The 20,135-nt window shown below is 42.4% G+C and overlaps 1 long non-coding RNA gene across 1 annotated transcript; it reads right to left on the bottom strand.

Annotated features, from left to right (window-relative positions):
- Positions 1-12,046: 12,046 nt before the first annotated feature.
- LOC123728150 (uncharacterized) lies at positions 12,047-18,524 on the bottom strand. The gene is made up of 3 exons (XR_006759972.1): positions 14,652-18,524; positions 13,169-13,267; positions 12,047-12,481 (listed from the first exon to the last, which is right to left on the bottom strand). It is a non-coding gene; the product is annotated as an uncharacterized lncRNA (long non-coding RNA).
- Positions 18,525-20,135: the final 1,611 nt, after the last annotated feature.

Here is a 20,135-nt window from a genome sequence, read left to right as displayed (position 1 = left end):
TAATTATGTAGATTGCACAGGGAGTGTAAATTGTATGAATGAAAATGAAGAAACGACTGTTTGTAGCGAGAACAAATGGAGTTTATGAAAACCCTCTCTGTTTTGACATTCATTCGAAGCACGCTGCCATTATTGTCGTGATGGAGTTTAGATCTGAAATTCTACTTCAATCTGAAATGTGATTTATTAAAGGCTGTTCAAATAGCTGTAGTATGATACAAATGATATGGTTATCATCGAGGTAGAATTATCACATCAGTTTATGCAACCAGAAGAGAAGCTCTAGCTGACATGTCAAGCAATAAAGATGCAACATTATTAACAAAATGGCACTCTGAACCTGAGCTAATTATAGAATGACACATTTAGAGTTATACAATTCAGAGAAGTTTATGTTGTTTGATGGGGACAGGGTGAAACTGTGGTTATTTTCCAGTTCTAGATGGCCAATCAAAGGTTGTTACCATCGTTTTTAACAAGACACGCAGAGATGATTTTAATACACTAGAAAATCTGTTGAAAACAGTTTTAATTGGTACCCATTCAACTTTTACAGGGTAGCATTTAGTTCTATAACCAGCTTCATAAAGTGAAATGAGCACCATGTCATTTTGCATTCTTCTCAATTTTGACATCTTTCTGCACCTGCATCCATGATATAGGGCTTCAGAAAACTGATGTGCTTTAAGGTTAACCAAAAGAAAATGCCATTTATATGTCGTCTGCCTTCGCAGAGGATTTGTTTGGCATGAAGGGACTAAGATATACTTGTTTGTGAGTGTCATAACCAAGGACAGTTTAGGATGCACAATGGGAAAAGTAAACAAATTAGCTGAGGGAGGGTATCTAATACAATACTCTGATTTAATAGATTTGAGGCATGAAGTGGGTGGAAAATGTACCTTCGCTGCCTGGTCTCTACCCTCAAGTAAAGCTAACCCCCTGGTCCCCTCTGCTCACCCTGCAGTTACTGATTGATATTACAGGTGTATTAGAGCAAGGAATTCTGCCCCTAGAGGTAAAAAACAGAACCTTTGTAGGATAGGTTGGCAATTTACAAGAACAGAGGCAGAGGAATTTGCCACTCTGACCATTCTACACAATCCATTTATATGTATATCTGAAAATCACTGACCATGGTTATTCATATTCACAGCATTTCTGTTTTCCTGATACTGATGCCTTCTGACAGTGTTGGAGTCTAGCCTGACGAGTCGGTGTGGATGATATTGTTTTGAATTGAGCATAATGTCTTACTCTACCCTTCATCCTTCATTTTATGAAACACAGACTGAAGCACTGGTTCTTCAAAAGACTGAACTGGCTCGAAGTTCAAAACTCAAGCTGTTGGACGGCCTCCCTGTCCAGCCATCAACTTGTGCGGTACTTATAAGGGCGCAGAACTAGTGGAAAAACAACAACAACCATAGCTAAATCTGATACTATCACATAGGTCTGGGAACAGTTACAGGAGCTTACCTCCAATCAAAATGGCAGCCGAAGGTTGTGATTTGGCATCGTTTCATTGGCTACAAGTTGTTTGTGTTGACCTCTCTTTGAAGCAGAGAGGGGAAGTCCGGGGTTTGTCTGGTTCACAGAGAAAGGAAGGGATTAAATCCATTGTTAAATCCAGAAGTGGCCCTTACCCTTTACTCAGAGTAGCCATATCTAGCAAAGCACTTGATCTGTGGAAGAGGAAAATAAAGAGTCTACAAGGAAATACAAGTCTTCTCCTCAGTAAAGTTCTTTCATCTCTCTGCACTCTCATCATTATATTTATGGGTACAGTAATGTATCATGGTACATAATATTGAATATATTATGAGTATATGCTTAGAGGATATCTGTCATCATTCTGATGCTGTAAATCATTAAGTACTGCACTCTCTCTGCCCGGTGGTGGACCTCGCAATGTTCCTCTCAACGAATAGCTTATACGGTCTTGTATAGATGTATGAAACATGATGAAAATGAAGGACACACTATCTCCACCTGAAAGTACCAAACCTGAGAGAGGCTCATCTTTCAAACTCAGTCCAGGTTTGGACCCTGGACCAACACACGCATAAGCACACGAACACGCGCACATGCGCACACACGCGCACACACACACACACACACACACACACACACACACACACACACACACACACACACACACACACACACACACACACACACACACACACACACACACACACACACACACACACACACACTTTCAGTCTTATAGTCATCCTCAATTTAATTTACTTCTGAGAGACCCGTGATTGCGGACAGATGTTGGCGTAGTGGACATAGTGTGTGCAAAACAGGGTGGAGGGGGGAGTTGGTTGGTCGGGTCATTGTTTAAACTTTACCTTACCGTCTGGTCATGGCTTTTTCCATGGCAGCTCTAACTCTCTCTCTCTCCAGCCCAATGAATCACAATTGGGTTTATTGGAAGGGACTTAACCCTTGTGGTTGATCGGTTGGCCTTTTGGAAGACAAATTGGTCCTATTTCTCATCTTGTTTTTTCATGAGAGATTATTAGCTGTGAAATTTTTAAAGGAGGCGAGGGTAGTGAGTTATGCTCGTTGTCATGCAGAGTACTGAGTGGGCTTTAGGACTGTAGTCTTGCCAGTGCATTCCTACTCAGGAAACGATTTGTTTGTATCAAACACTGAAGTCAGCCTTCACTTTAGCCTTGCCTCTATACTTTCAACAGCAACAGAAAACCACCTTTATTCAAACAGTGTGTGAGGTAGAGTACTCCTAAGTGCCTACCTAGATGACATGTTTTGAATAGTCAGGCCAGGGTGTGTTTTTGGCCTCTACAGTGTAGATGGAAGGGCTCTAAAGTACATTTCTCTCCTGTGAGTAGATCATGGGTACGCACACTGGGTCTCCTGTAGGTAGAAGTGGACACGGATCCAGTCATCTCAGATCTCTACAATTGCCAAGGAGGTAAGAGATAGGAGTTGGTTTGGGATTTAAGGGATATCGCTGCTGCCCAACCTACTGGGAAATGTTGGGCCAACTAAACTGTAAACTCCGGTCTGTACCCTACAGGTATGGCAGGGTAAGTTTGGCAGTGGTGGAAAAAGTACTTGATTGTCATACTTGAGTAAAAGAAGATACCTTAATAGAAAATGACTCACCCAGTAAAATACTATTTGAGTAAAAGTCTAAAAGTATTTGTTTTTAAATATACTTAAGTTTATAAAGTAAAAGTACAAATTATATCATATTCCTTACATTAAGCAAACCATACGGCACAATTGGTATTTTTTATTGACAGATAGCCAGGAGCACACTCAAACACTCAGACATAATTAACAAACAAAAGATGTGTGCTTAGTGAGTCTGCCAGATCAGAGACAGTAGGGATGACCAGGTATGTTCTCTTGATAAGTGTTTTTTATTGGACCATTTTCCTGTCAAAATGTAACGAGTATGTCACGTCCCGATCTGTTTCACCTGTCCTTGTGCTTGTCTCCACCCCCCTCCAGGTGTCGTCCATCTTCCCCACTTCTCACCTGGGTATTTATACCTGTGTTTTCTGTCTTTCTGTGCCAGTTAATCTTGTTTGTTGAAGTCAACCAGTGGTTTGTCTCAGTGGCTGCTTTTCCCCAGTCTCTCTTTTTCTCGTCCTCCTGGTTTTGACCCTTGCCTGTCCTGACTCTGAGCCTGCCTGCTGTCCTGTACCTTGGCCCCACTACTCTGGATTATCGACCCCTGCCTGCCTTGACCTGTCGTTTGTCTGCCCCTGCTGCAATAAACATTGTTACTTCAACACAGTCTGCACTTGGGTCTTACCTGAAACCTGATAGTACTTTTGGGTGTCAGGGAAATGTATGGAGTAAAAAGTACATTATTTTCTTTAGGAATGTAGTAAAGTAAAAGTTAGCGACAACAAAAAAATAGTAAAGTACAGACACCCCAAAAAACGACTTAAGTACTTAAGTATTTTACACCACTGAAGTTTGGGTACCTTATAGTTTGGGTTTGAGTGTAGCTAACAGGTCTGACTGCTAACACCCAGGCTAGCCTTCTCCTACCGGGTCACACCACTCCTAATGCTCAGTTTTCTCCAAGTGTGAGAAAATAAACATGATAATGATGAGTGGGGCTGCGTGCTGAATGAGGCCAGCTCCACATGTGCTTTGAGTTGGAAAGGGGGATTGGGAGGCTCAGGTCTGACAAGCCCCATTGGTCACTGATATAAGGCTGCCGCACTTTCAGGCTCTTCCGTGGGCCACCCCATAGACTCCCACGTGTGTTATAATCATTTAGGTGCAGGTTGTCATTGTTGAGCGAATTTGAATCAAAACATCTAATGAATCAGACTGATATATTCTCAGATTGTCTAGATCCGAGTAACCTACTCTTAATCAGCTTCCTAAATCGAACACTTGTTGACTTAAAAAAAAAAAAACAACAACACTTAACACAGTAAATAATTAATAGATGTAAAGGAGTAATCATCCAAGGCTGCCATCTCGGTGCTATGGCAACCATGGAATTCCTACTGATTAACATCAAAATCAAATCAAATCAAACGCTATTAGTCACATACAGGTGTAGACCTCACAGTGAAATGCTTACTTACGAGCCCTAACCAACAATGCAGGTAAAAAAAAAATACAGATAAGAATAAGAAATAAAAGTAACAAGTAGTTAAAGATTGAATCATGCTTTTCAGATTGAAAAACATTACCACCATTTTTTTTGTACCTGATGAAACTGGGCAGTAGACTCACCTTATCTCCAGGCCATCAGACTTTTAAAGAGTCACCACTAGCCGGCCTCCACCCAGTACCCTGCCCTGAACTTTAGTCACTGCTACTAGCCGGGTACCTCCCGGTACACAACCCTGAACCTTAGAGACTGCTGCCCTATGTACTGTACATAGTCATTAAAAACGGGTCACTTTAATAATGTTTGCACACTTTTTAACCCAATATGTATATACTGTATTCTAGTCGAGGCTCATCCTATATAACTACTGCTGTACACACCTTTTCTATTCATATACTGTCAATACTGTCTATACACCCCATACTATACTATATATTTATATTCCGGACTCTGAGATTGCTCGTTCAAATATTTCTATATTTGTTAATAACTTTCTTTTTCATTTTGGGATTTGCGTGTATTGTTTTGTATTGGTAGGTATTACTGCACTCGTAAGCATTTCACTACACCCGAGATAACATCTGCAAAATAGGTGTACGTGACCAAAAACATTTCATTTCATTTGAAAGTCCCCTTTCTTCCTTCACTCAAATCCATAAAAGTTCTGGTGGACTCACATGAATTATGAAGAAGAGATGCATAGTTTTCACTACTATCAGAATTTCATGGCAACAACATCCCACTGGGCACATACTTACGTGGAAACAAAATTGATTCATCCAGTGTGTGCCTATCTTCTTTTCCAAGTTCCCAAAATAATAAACTCCAATAATAAACCCCACTTGATCCTACTGCCAAGCTCCACTGTGTAATGATTCATTATATTGAATATCACGTCTACCTGGCTGGCAGGTAGGAGAATGGGATTTATGAGGAATGTACTTCTCTCATGTTTATCTTACTGGAAGTGTTTTCAAGATCGGAGTTGGAATTTTGGTAAAAATGTAAACATAAATAACAGAATAATATATAATCCATGACAGCAGTCTTCATACATCTACTTTCCTCTACTTGACCGTCTGTTAACTGTGGCATCCAGAAGGTGGGGCACTACAGTGATCTTGGATGGAGACAAACAGCTCACCTTGGGTCCAAGGGCATCGTATTTATGACACCTGGGTCTGGCCTAGATCCCCAACCTTTGGGTTTTCCCAACTGATGACCACCACTCGCTCTGGACAAGTAGCATGGGCACAGATACTGTATGTTGTGGTCCCACAAAAGACATGGACACCACCTTACAGAATCATGTAAATGTTTCTAACGAAGAATGCAAATAAGGAGGCCCCTAAGGATCAACAGTAACGACATAAACTATATTTACAGAGAGAAGAAATGTCAAACAACATCTGCAAATGTCACTTACAATGTTTGTTCTATTAGCATGCAGCAAAAGTGCCATTGAAGAGTAGGCCTACTGTTTAACGCTGGTAGCTACAGTAGAACCAATATCTTGTTTTCCATTCATTCACATAAGCCCAGTAATCAGTATGGCTAATCAGCTGTTGGAAAAGCCAGCACAAATAAAGCACCCAAACACTCCAAAGTGGAACACTTGTGTTTGGGTGCTTTCTACATGCCACACTTTCCCTCCGACTACTTTAGGATCTATTATGTGGGTTTGCCTTATGCCTTTTAATGGAAATGTGTGGTGTTTATGTGTATTTAGTAACACATCTACAATAACTCAGATCAATACCCTTTTTGTACAGTATTCATGTTTTGATTTTGTGGGACCAATGTCTATACTTGTATATGTGGTATTGCATGAAATCTGAGGGACATTAGTCCTACGGTACTTATTTCTAATGGTGCTACTTGCGTGTCAATATGACCTGTTTGAGAAGGGACTCAGAATAACTCTCTTTTGGAGTTAGGAGAGTAGTATACTACTCTTTACTGAGAACACAAACATGCGGTTGTAATATATGTGACCAGCACAAAGTCAAAGTTCCTAACATTTACATTTTACATTTAAGTCATTTAGCAGACGCTCTTATCCAGAGCGACTTACAAATTGGTGGATTCACCTTATGATATCCAGTGGAACAACCACTTTACAATAGTGCATCTAAATCTTTTAAGGGGGGGGTTAGAAGGATTACTTTATCCTATCCTAGGTATTCCTTAAAGAAGTGGGGTTTCAGGTGTCTCCGGAAGGTGGTGATTGACTCCGCTGTCCTGGCGTCGTGAGGGAGCTTGTTCCACCATTGAGGTGCCAGAGCAGCGAACAGTTTTGACTGGGCTGAGCGGGAACTAACCTCTGCGGCTTTGCCTTTTCATATAACAGTGTGCTGCAGTGCCTCACCGCATGGTGGCCTACTGTAGCCTGGACATGAGAGGAGAGGCGATTGCATCGAGTCAACAGCAGTGCCTGGTGTTGAGGCTATCTCGGCTCGGGCTGCCTGACTCTAAGTGGGTAGAGTGAGCCCCTTCCCTCTGAAAAACTGCGTTCGCACGCAAGGGGCTGTGGGGCCCCATGTCCCAGCATTCTCAGGTGGTGACTTCAGGAGAAGACTGTGAAGCTGGAGCTGAAGAACTGAGAGTGGGCCAGGCCTATCTGGCCCATTGGGACCCGCCATCCACAGCCTCCCAGCCCCACTCTGTTATTTCTAGTGTTATTGAAGAGTGGGGCCTCCTCTGCTCTTGGCCGGGCTCTGTCCCTCCACTCATCTGTAGTTGATTAGGGCCCCGGTCGGTCGGTTGGTTTCTTCTCCCTGGTTCCCCAGCGCTGACATGAGGTATGGGCCTAGCGAGGCCCAGGCTACACTCACAGCGATAAACATGGCGGCTTTCCATGAACTCATGCATCCCCTTGTAGTGAATGAAAAATTGAACATTTTAGACCTAACAGTTAACACTCACTTCAAGCAGAACAGAGAGTGATAAAAGATCCCTGTTAATGTTAATGTTGTTGTATACGAGGCTGTCTGTCAAATTTGTTGATGTATTTTGTCATTATTGGTGTTGATTTGATAGGGGATGGATTTGATAACTTAGGTTGTGTTACAGTAGCAAGCATGCGGTACTATGCCGTAGCCAGTCTACTATGCCATAGCCAGCTGCTACACTATACCATGTGGCTTTGAGTACCTGTCAAAAAACACAACGGGACAAGCAAGGAGCTGACACTTCCTATTGCATACAATAACAGCATCCTTGTAGAAAAATTTTACAGTAAATACATTATACCTACAGTATGTGGAAATATAGCCTAGTCCTTCCATGTTTTTTTTTTTTAGAATGTCACATTTTGTTTCCTTTGAGTGTTTAAACTTGGTTTTCGTTACTGTCACTGTCTGATGAAAATGTCTTATCTCCAATACAAAATGTTTTCAGGAAATGAAAAATGAGCATATTTTCCCATTTAACTTCAGAAGCAATTTTGAATACATTTTACATCTTGGTATTAGTTATGAAATGTTCCGAGTACATTGAGGGGAGTTGATGCTTTTAGTAAACGTACAAAATTACAATTGGCCCAATTTTTTTTTACGATGTTATCAGACAGCGACGTTATGTAAAGTTCCATTCTCACTATTAGTCAGTGGATGTCATTATTATTTTAGTTGCTTAAATTGATCTGATAAGACGTGTGAGTTAAAGTGCAAATTCCCCGCTACAGGCCTGCCCTCTCTCGCTCTCTCTCCATGCCTATTGGCTTCATCCATAATGCATGGGATTATGGTCGCTGACTGGGAAATGTTTTTCCTGGAAACACGACAGTTTCCTTTTCTATTGGCCCTTCCCTCCTCTGCATCACTGAACACTTGTCAAAACCATTTTTAAACTCACGCGCATAGGACCGCTGTTCAACACACAGACTTTAAAAGTCAAATGTTAATCAACCATAACATTGTTCAAGGCACATGCAGAGGGTGAATTACGGTTAGGCCGTGCTTTTCTTGGCAGTCTTTTCCCTATTTTCTCTTAGAGGGATGAAAGCCAGCTGGGTATGTGTAGAGAGGAATGGTGTGGGCCTAAATTACAAAACAAATTCTGAGGTCAATTTACAATTGGATTTTGGATATCCCACATTCTATCACTACTCTTAATATTTGGGAAATATGTCTTCTTGTGATTTAACTGGATATTTATACATTTATTATCAATTTATTATTCAAATGTTCAAAGGGTTGGATACATTAGATTAATGAGGCAATATATACTGAATAATGGTTGCAATGAACTTAACCAAGAATGAGCATATTGAAACTATTTGGTCTGAAAAAGAGGAGGAAGAGGGAGCTACTAGATTAGATGCATAGCAGTTAGACAAAAACCTCTCTCTTAAAAGAGCTGAGGGTCATTTCATAATTGTAACGTTCGTCGTAAGAAGTGGACCAAAATGCAGCGGGTATATTGATCATCTTCTTATTTATTAAAGAAAAAACACTTAAACAAAACAAATGATGAAAACAGTCCCGTAAGGTGCACAGACTATACAGGAAACAACCACCCACGAAACACAAGTGAAACAAACCCCAACTAAATATGGCCTCCAATTAGAGCCAACGACAACCAGCTGCCTCTAATTGGAGGTCCTAACAAAACCCCAACATAGAAATACAAAAACTAGTTAACACATAGAAATAGAAAATGTAGAACATAAACCAAAAAAACCCGAACCACACAAAACAAATACCCCCTGCCACGCCCTGACCAAACTACAATGACAAATAACCCCTTTTACTGGTCAGGACGGGACAATAATATTGATAATGTTAGAGAGGAAATACGTTTTAGCCCTCCATATACTGAGCCAAAAGCATAAACTTTTATGTACCGTGTTTTCAATCATTTCTTTGTGTGTTTAATGTTTATCTGTCCTTAACTTACTTTACAGTTTTTTTGTTTGCTTTCTGTGTACGTCCATCAACACAGCTAACAAGCTGAGCTAGCTACCAACTGGGCACATCAGTTCAACATCTAGGAGACGGTCTTTAATAAGGTAAAGCCAAAGACGTTTATTACCGGATGTCGAGTGACGTCACTGAAATCGACCAAAACCTGACTGGAGTTTTCAGGGAGAGTGACAGCGAGCCAACCTCGAACTGGTAAGACCCTATCCCAAAAAATTGGTAAAATGGAGAAGATATATGAAATGCTGTATGCAACAACGTTTCATGAAATGTTTGGCCTCTTATTTAACAAGCTATTATACATTCTTAGAAAAAAGGTGCTATCTAGAACCTAAAAGGGTACTTCAGATGTCTTCATAGGAGAACCCTTTGAAGAACCATTTTTGGTTCCAGGTAGTACCCTTTCCTGACATCGTTCTACATGAAACTCAAAAGAGTTTTACTTGAAACCAAAAAGGTTCTACCTGGAACCAAAAAGGCTTCTCCTATAGGGACAGTGCAGCTCGTTATTTGGGTTAGCCCAGGTTGAACTTGGCATGTAGCCTACTGCCGACTATTTGACAAATTGAGGAAGACGTTTATTGAATTGTGCCTCTGTCTCTCTAGGTGGCCAGAGGTGCCTTTATAACCTCTGTCAGTTAACCAATCAGAGAGAGAGAGAGAGAGAGAGAGAGAGAGAGAGAGAGAGAGAGAGAGAGAGAGAGAGAGAGAGAGAGAGAGAGAGAGACACACTTCTCAGTCAGTTTCTCTGGTGATAGTCCAGGTGTGGATGCATTTTTCTTTGATGCATTCTCGGCTGTACAGTGTACATTTAGCTCACTTTTTAACAGCTTTCGATTATGGATAATACTGTAAATCTAATTTGGCACTGCTGTAAACACTCATATAACCCTAATATGCTTGCTTAGAGACAGGGATTTTAATTATTTCTGAAAGCATGTAGAGCTATGAAATGTTTGAGTGACATTTTTGAACTTGTGTCTTCTGTATCTCATGACGTATCTTCTCGACCCAGAAAGGCTTGGAGATAATCTCAATTGCATACCCCTCGCATCCTCTCTCCTTTCTCGTCACCTACTTCTCACAACCCATGGGATGAGAAAGCCAGAGGCCCCTCCCCTGTGACCTTCTCCTCCAATGGGTTTCAAGAAGGAGGCGAGGAGAGATGAGAGAGGACTCAATTGAGATTCCCCCATAGAGAGACATCCAGGTAGAAGTGACTGTGAGCGGCCTCAACTGGTGTGACCTGGAAGAACTTGCCCAGAACTGAGTGAGATGAAGGACATTTATCAATGGTCTGCTATGCTCCTTATGGGAGCCAAAGATTCCTAGTAAGTCAAGTAAGTAATCTTCTGGGTCATCTTAAGAAGTCAAAGGCCTCCATGTTTTATTTTAGATCTGTATCCTTTTACTGTTAAATTCGTCAAAATGCTTTAAGTTTTATAAGCTTGCTGAAGGCAGTAAATTTGGTGGAGAAATTGACAAGCACAACACAAAAAGGAAAAAAGCCATGCCCCTATTGCGTTACAAAGTGAAGATCAGGCTATTGTTTGATTTGGCCCAGAGAAACCAACTGCCAGTCTGGGACCAACCTCAAAGTGAAATCACAAGTAACGTGTAAAATTGGGACAAGATGATCTGGGTGGAGAATGAGAGAGAAGTTGTTTGAACAGGAACAGGCATTGGCAGACTTGATGTGTTTTCAATCCCAGGTGAGGTCCGGTCCTCTGATCAGGAGTCCAGTAGTAGTGTTCCAATTCATTTCACTCAGGACTTGGCTCTTACTGGTGTGTATGTGCGTGTGGGTGTGTGTGTGTATGTGTGTTTGTTTGTTACTCAAACCAGACATCATTATGTACTATTTCACTGCTTCAGACTCGTCATAAAAACAAGTGACCACACAGCCACTCAAAGGCAATGGCCTTAATTGCCTCTGGCACTTTTTCTCACAGTATCCAGAAATAACAATGAGCACTAAACGGCTTTCTGCATACTAAGCTACTTAGCTACTTTTTTTTCTGGTGGCATTCGTAAAGCTGGCATGTAGTGTTTCAGTTCACTCAAGACTTGGCGGTGTGTGTGTGTGTGTGTGTGTGTGTGTGTGTGTGTGTGTGTGTGTGTGTGTGTGTGTGTGTGTGTGTGTGTGTGTGTGTGTGTGTGTGTGTGTATGGAGGTATTCATAAAGCTGTTCTTTGCACCTGTGGAGAGGGGATTGCAGGGATTGGGGCAGACAGAGTGAGGTCAGTAAACTCATTGGATGTTTTAATTAGCTCGTTTTTAATCCTCCTTTTTATTTACTATTTAACACATCTGAATTATTCTGCCTCAGAGGCTGGGAGGCTCTGGTTGTATAGGGGTTTAATATGATTCTGTCTCATTGGAGGATGGTGACTAGAAAATGTGGGAGGATGGGAGACCCACAGTATAGTCGCAGACTGCATGGAGTCGACAAAGCATGTTTAAAAAAATCATCAAAGACAACTTATTTTAACCCTAAGATTTAATAAATACATTTTTTGTTAAATAGTGTGGGGAATGGGAATGAAAGTTGATGTTGACTGTTGATACTCACGCAGTGTTGGGAAGGGATCACAGCAGTGACTGAATGGGGTTATAAGACATGAGTTGAGGTGTTCGAGAGGCTTGACTTCAGTGCAGGACAGGGGTTGAGGTGTTCAGAGGCTTCAGTGCAGGACAGGGGTTGAGGTGTTCAGAGGCTTCAGTGCAGGACAGGGGTTGAGGTGTTCAGAGGCGTCAGTGCAGGACAGGGGTTGAGGTGTTCAGAGGCTTCAGTGCAGGACAGGGGTTGAGGTGTTCAGAGGCTTCAGTGCAGGACAGGGGTTGAGGTGATCAGCGGGTTTCAGTGCAGGACATGCTCATCATGGATGGATGCGGTTGGAGAGCTCAGCTCTTCCACTGAGGATAGAACAGGATTTGACTGGGAAGACAAAAAACAATAACACAACACAGTTAGACAGAAGTGCTAAGAATTTGTTAGTCCAAGCAAGGATTAATCTACCTCCAAGTCTCCTGTAGTTTGAAGAAATTCATTTGAATTGAATAATAACCTAAAAATGCTCATCTATCACTATCTCAATCTTTCAATCTATCCAACAATGCCACCAACTCACCAAGATTCTAAATCAGACATGTGTAGGACTAGGTTAGTTCTCTGATCCTTTGATTGAGTGGACAACATGTTAGTTCATACTGCAAAAGCTTTAATTGGTTGGAGGTTGTCCTCCGGAAGGCCAATGAAAGCGGGTGAAAAGCAAGTGCCTCCTAGCTTTTGTACTGAAGTCAATGTAGCCAGAGGAGGATGGAAAATATCTGTCCTCCAGCTACACCGTGGTGCCCTACAGAGTGCTGTTGAGGCTACTGTAGAACATTGCAAAACAGTGTGTTTTAATTAGGTATTTGGTGACATTTGAATATATTTACTATAGTTTTATCTAAAAAGGATTGCATTTTATTATTGTTTCACTATTTGTATTTTTATGAAATTCACTGAGAAGCATGGTCCTCCCCTTCCACCTCTGAGGAGCTTCCATTGGTGTGTGTGTGTGTGTAATGTGTTAACAATAACTGTCTTATTAGGTCCAGACAGAGGGAGGGAATTTTTTACCTCATCCCAACACATCCAGTCCTCCACCCTGTGCTCACTCTTCCATCGCACGGATGTCACCCCCTCTGTCCTCTTCTCTGAAATCATCCTTTGTCCTGGCTTGGACCACATACAGTTGAAGTCGGAAGTTTACATACACCTTAGCCAAATACATTTAAACTCAGTTTTTCACAATTCCTGACATTTAATCCTAGTAAAAATTCCCTGTCTTAGGTCCGTTAGGATCACCACTTTATTTTAAGAATGTGAAATGTCAGAATAATAATAGAGAGAATGATTCATTTCAGCTTTTATTTATTTCATTACATTCCCAGTGGGTCAGAAGTTTGCATACACTCAATTAGTATTTGGTAGCATTGCCTTTAAATAGTTTAACTTGTGGCCATCACAAGGCTTTGTGATGGCCACTCCAATACCTTGACTGATGTCTTGAGATGTTGCTTCAATATATCCACATAATTTTCCTTCTTCATGAAGCCATCTATTTTGTGAAGTGCACCAGTCCCTCTTGCAACAAAGCAGCCCCACAACATGATGCTGCAACCTCCGTGCTTCACGGTTGGGATAGTGTTCTTCGGCTTGCAAGCCTCCCCCTTTTTCCTCCAAACATAACGATGGTCATTATGGCCAAACAGGTCTATTTTTGTTTCATCAGACCAGAGGACATTTCTCCAAAAAGTACGATCTTTGTCCCCATGTGCAGTTGCAAACCGTAGTCTGGCTTTTTTAATGGCGGTTTTGGAGCAGTGGCTTCTTCCTTGCTGAGCGGCCTTTCAGGTTATGTCGATATAGGACTCGTTTTACTGTGGATATAGATACTGTACCCGTTTCCTCCAGCATCTTCACAAGGTCCTTTGCTGTTGTTCTGGGATTGACTTGCACTTATCGCATCAAAGTACGTTCATCTCTAGGAGACAGAACACGTCTCCTTCCTGAGTGGTATGATGGCTACGTGTTCCCATGGTGTTTATACTTGCATACTATTGTTTGTACAAATGAACGTGGTACCTTCAGGCGTTTGGAAATTGCTCCCAAGGATGAACCAGACTTGTGGAGGTCTACATTTTTTTTCTGAGGTCTTGGCTGATTTCTTTTGATTTTCCCATGATGTCAAGCAAAGAGGCACTGAGTTTGAAGTTAGGCCTTGAAATACATCCACAGGTACACCTCCAATTGACTCAAATGATGTCAATTAGCCTATCAGAAGCTTCTAAAGCCCTGACATTTTCTGGAGTTTTCCAAGCTTTTTAAAGGCACAGTCAACTTAGTGTATGTAAACTTCTGACCCACTGGAATTGTGGTACAGTGAATTATAAGTGAAATAATTTGTCTGTAAACAATTGTTGGAAAAATTGCTTGTGTCATGCACAAAGTAGATGTCCTAACCGACTTGCCAAAACTATAGTTTGTTAACAAGAAATTTGTGGAGAGGTTGAAAAACGAGTTTTAATGACTCCAACCTAAGTATATGTAAACTTCTGACCTCAACTGTAGATGGATCTTTGTTGTTTTGAGACAGAGGAAGGGATGTCACAATGGCCTGTGACTCAGCACATCTGCATCTGCACCCCACTTCGTCCATCCTTCCTTCATCGATCCGTTTTCCTAGTGACTGATGGGATTGAACTAACTGTGTGGTCCTCTAATTACCCATTCTAACGGGAAGTTATGCTCTTGGCGGCCCAGACCCCTCTTCTTCTTCACATAATCATTTGTCTCTAGCAGGCCAGGGAATTTCACTGGCGTCCCTCCAACAGAACGGTCTGAGCGTCTGGGCCTAAGCTAACTCAAACCCCTGGCTGTCTCTCTGGCCCTGCCCACACCAGCCGCCTGCCAACAGCCCTGCTTATCATTACCAGCAGAATGTGCCCATCTAAAACACCCTTATTTCTAGAAACAAACACTCCGTCTCTGCCAGTCTAGCCCACTCTGTTATTGGCAGAGTATACCTCTGAATTCAGGTAAGATTTAAATTAGACTGGTCAGCTCGGTATTGCTTAATGGTAAAGAGCAACTTAAAGCATCCTTTGTATTTTGCTACCAACACTTTTCTCTGAGCCTACAACAGACTTTTGCTTTTGCTTGTTTGGCATGGTATCCATTATGCATTCCTTACTTGAGATACTTGGTACTGCCATACTTGGAGTTTTGAAGCACTTCACCCAGTGTACAACCTTCACAACAAGTCAGCTATCCTGATGGCAAGTAAATCAGTCTATCGCCTCGTAATTCTCCATCAGTATTGCCACCCCTGTTTCATAAAAGTAATCAAACAGATGTCCGGACCACTTTTATTACTTGATAATAAAATACATCCATATCATAAATCTCCCACGGTGGAGGCCCTCACTTCCCCAGGCACTTTATAAAATGTGGTCAGGGAGTGATATTCAAAACAGTCATATACAGTCATAACAGGACAACTTACAGTTCAAATGTACAAAGAAGTTCCCAAGCCAGAGTCTATGTTAACCCCTTTAACCCTCACCTTAACACATTCCCTCAACCTCAACTCTAAACCTAACCTCTGTACACGACATCAAAATACAACTTGAACGTTAAGGTTGACTGAGAAGGATGCTTTTCACTATTCATTTCACCACTCTATCACCAACTGTCACGTCTCTGTTGAACACGTTACTTTCATAAGGAGTGGTTGTTGATCAGTGGTGTTCCAGTATTCTCATTGCAGTACTTAGAATTTACCACAGGGTGGCGCAGTCAGAACATTTGACTTCCATACAACTACTGTATCCTTTTCACCACAAGAGGGAAGTGTCTCACTATCACAGAAAATGTAATACCACAGATAGAACAATGAGCATTTCCACTCACTAGTGGCCGGCAGTGGGAGAATATCGAGCGAGATGGACTTTGGCCGACATTCTTGCTCATTTTCTCATCCATGAAACATTTGATCTCCATACAGGTTTCTGTTACCAATCTAAAATCTGTAACAAACAGAGTGGACTGTGTTTTGTAGACTTTACCCTTTGCCAAAGTAAAAAAAAAAGGGCATTGTTTCGAGTGCACACGCGTACGTCACAGAGAAGGCGTTCCCTACCGGAAATATGCAAATAACGCGCCAATAAGATCTCACTAGCTCGTGTTTGGCTCTGCCCACCTTGCTTGTTCTGCCCACTATGATTCATTTGCTCCCATTGGAAACGACAGGCTCTGATCTATCTTGGGTTAGTTATAAAACTCCCTGCTAATACTTTAGTGGAGGTGTAGACCAATGAATTGAGTCAAAGGCAAAGTAAAAATAGATGTACTTTTATGAATGTACATACACTTCAAGAGCTTATCCAGGAGAGTGCAAGGCTTTCAGCACTGATTGGTGCTAACCATTAAATAAAATAACAAATTCTCCTAGCTTATAAAGATGTCTCGTGATTAACATGACAGCTTTTATTCCATTGTTAAATCTTATGGAATGAATGTTAATCCCTCTTAGGTTTTTAGGACTAAGTGGCTTTAACAATAAAACTTGAACAATAAACTGTATTTGCCCTGTCTGTGTGAAATTATGTTTTTTTCTATTCTCATCTAATAGTGAATGAGCACAAAGGAAGACATCCCTATGTTATGTAATGATGGATAAATTGGCATCATTCATCCACCCTTCCAACATGACAATGGGGCTCACTGTTCCTAAGAAGTTTGTGCAGAAGCTTGAACCATTTGTTCGATAAAAGAAAAGCATTGTGCGACGAGTAGGTGAGTCATTTCTAGGTGAGAAAATTGCTTTCCTTGTTCATCCACTTTCCAATTAGTCACACTTATGCCGCAGACGCAGCTCTGTAATAAAATGGGGTTTAATTGAGTTGAAATGTGGGATCTGACACAAAGGAGAACTAGAGCCAATTAATTGTTATGTTTGGGGCCTCCGGTAGACCTGCATACCAAACAAGGCTATTAGTCCAGTCAGTGGCCTAACTCTCTTTGTCCACAGGAAAATAGTGTTCATAAAAAGGCAGATCACACATCAAGTTGCTGTGTTTACCATTAAGAACTGGGATGTACTCAATATGAGGAATAGTTACTTTAGCACTATCTTTATTCATTTGTATTAATTGCTGTTGAATAGACTGTATATTGTCTCTGGCTATTTCCCTGAAGAGTTGTAGCTATCTGCTCTAAAGAATTCAATTTCATTTTGACAATCCTGTAACACGGAGTCAGTCCACAGCAGAAATGACAGCAGAAATGTATCGGCCTTCTAAGAGAGTGTAGAATAGATGCTGAAGATGCCTCTGCCTTTCAAGCAAAACCTGGCAGAGGAAATGTAAGGTGAGCAAGATGTTTTGTGAGATCTATTTTTCCTGTTTCATCTAATTAGAGACAAAGCTTTATAGCAGATTTCTCACATCAGTCACCCCACACACTGTGCGCGTGTGATGTAGTTAGTCTGTTTGCTGAATTTCCGGAGTGATAATTGGCAGAGCAAAGACACAGCCATGCTCCTACCGTGTTATGACTGTGGGGAACCTGGGAGGCCTCTGCCAACACACACACACACACACACACACACACACACACACACACACACACACACACACACACACACACACACACACACACACACACACACACACACACACACTCCTCAGTTTCTTACTTTCATAACCTAAGGATGTACAATTTGCTCCACTATATTTGGTCTGTTAGGATTATGCTGTAAATAAGATACAACTTTAGGAGATGACTGCCTGCTCTAATGAATGCAAAGCTGCAAAGTTAATGCCAGGGTGTCAGGTGCAATGACAAGTGATATTGGGCTCCCACTTTTAATTAAATCTAAATGGGCCTGCAGTCAACTGAGTAATTACACCCAGGGAACTGAATTATCTGGTTGAAAGTTTGTCACAACAACTAAGTCTGGAAAGACAATTGTAATGGAACTTGGGAACTGGCTTCTCACACTGAGAAAGAAAAATACAAAGTACAGAGACCTTTCAATGGTCTGCCTGCATTCAAAAAGCAGTAATTAAAAAAAATACAAATAGGATGGAACTACAGTATATGAAAAAAGTGAGCATACACTAGGACCCAAAGTTACCCATCCATATACACACAAACACAATTCCAGTAGTTTGTTAATGACAATATAGCCTAGCAGACTACCTGCAGATGATTCAGTGCTGGCTGACTTGTTTTGCTGATGGGGTTTCTGCAGGTGCAATGCAGTTACACATGAAATAGCAAAAGCCAATTTCCCCTAGTGACCGTTCATATGAGGATGATTTATCAGTTATCATAGAGTAATAATGATTAGGCCTATATCACCTCTTACTGCTGAGCGCACCAGGCAGGCAGGCAGGCAGGCAGGCAGGGAGGCAGGCAGGCAGAGAGTCAGGCAGGCAGAGAGGCAGGCAGGCAGGGAGGCAGGCAGGCAGAGAGTCAGGCAGGCAGAGAGGCAGGCAGGCAGAGAGGCAGGCAGGCAGGCAGGCAGGCAGGCAGGCAGGCAGGCAGAGAGTCAGGCAGGCAGAGAGGCAGGCAGGCAGGGAGGCAGGCAGGCAGGCAGGCAGGCAGAGAGGCAGGCAGGCAGGCAGAGAGGCAGGCAGAGAGGCAGGCAGGCAGGCAGAGAGGCAGGCAGAGAGGCAGGCAGGCAGGCAGAGAGTCAGGCAGGCAGGCAAAGAGGCAGGCAAAGAGGCAGGCAGGCAGAGAGGCAGGCAGGCAGAGAGCCAAGCAGCCAGCCAGCCAGGCAGGCAGGCAGAGAGGCAGGCAGGCAGGCAGGCAGGCAGGCAGGCAGGCAGGCAGGGAGGCAGGGAGGCAGGCAGGCAGGGAGGCAGGCAGAGAGGCAGAGAGGCAGGCAGGCAGAAAGCCAAGCAGCCAGGCAGGCAGAGAGGCAGGCAGGCAGAAAGCCAAGCAGCCAGGCAGGCAGAGAGGCAGGCAGGCAGGCAGGGAGGCAGGGAGGCAGGCAGGCAGGGAGGCAGAGAGGCAGGCAGGCAGGCAGGCAGGCAGGCAGGGAGGCAGGGAGGCAGGCAGGCAGAAAGCCAGGCAGGCAGAGAGGCAGGCAGGCAAACAGGCAGGCAGGCACCCTCCTTATGGACAGTAAATGCACGTTGCATAGTGGGAGCAAGACATAAGGTTATTATGATCTCTGGGATCAGAGGGCAGTGTACTGTGTGAATCTTTCAAAACCAAACTACAGGTATATAAATGACTAACAGTTGTTAGTGGGGATGATGTTGCCTTTAGTTTGATAGGGAAACAAGGATTCATCAAAGTAAACAGAAAGGAACAGACTTAATTAAACGCAGTTCAAAGAATAACACCATCTGTTCCCTCTTTTCTGAATAACTTTTCTTCATTTCTGCCTAGTTTTGCAATTACAAGCTTGTGAATTCTTCTAAAAACTGTTTTAACACTGCATTGGTTTAACACTGTTTAAAACTGGAATTCTTACTTGGTGAAACTGCCACGTCCGTTTGCGATATTACAACAACAAAGAAGCTATTTCAAACAACAAACACCGTTTTTTTCCCGCACTGACATCATTGCACAAAACAAAAATCATGACTCTGAATGATCGGCTATGAAAAGCCAACTGACATTTACTCCTGAGGTGCTGACCTGTTGCACCCTCAACAACCACTGTGATTATTATTATCTGACCCTGCTGGTCATCTATGAACATTTGAACATCTTGGCCATGTTCTGTTATAATCTCCACCCGGCACAGCCAGAAGAGGACTGGCCACCCCTCAGAGCCTGGTTCCTCTCTAGGTTTCTTCCTAGCCACCGTGCTTCTACATCTGCATTGCTTGCTGTTTGGGGTTTTAGGCTGGGTTTCTGTACAGCATTTTGTGATATCGGCTGATGTAAAAATGGCTTTAGAAATACATTTGATTGATTGATTGATGGGGGGCGAACAATGACGCCGTTTCACCTTATGCGGATGTCAGATATAACACTGAGTTGGTTTAACAGTTCTCTAATGTTGCTCTGTTGGGGATCCCCT

Source organism: Salmo salar, chromosome ssa17 (assembly GCF_905237065.1).
Source record: "Salmo salar chromosome ssa17, Ssal_v3.1, whole genome shotgun sequence".
NCBI classification, from domain to species: Eukaryota; Metazoa; Chordata; class Actinopteri; order Salmoniformes; family Salmonidae; genus Salmo; species Salmo salar.
Note: the sequence above shows the minus strand (reverse complement) of the source record. Positions and strands in the feature narration are given on the sequence as shown.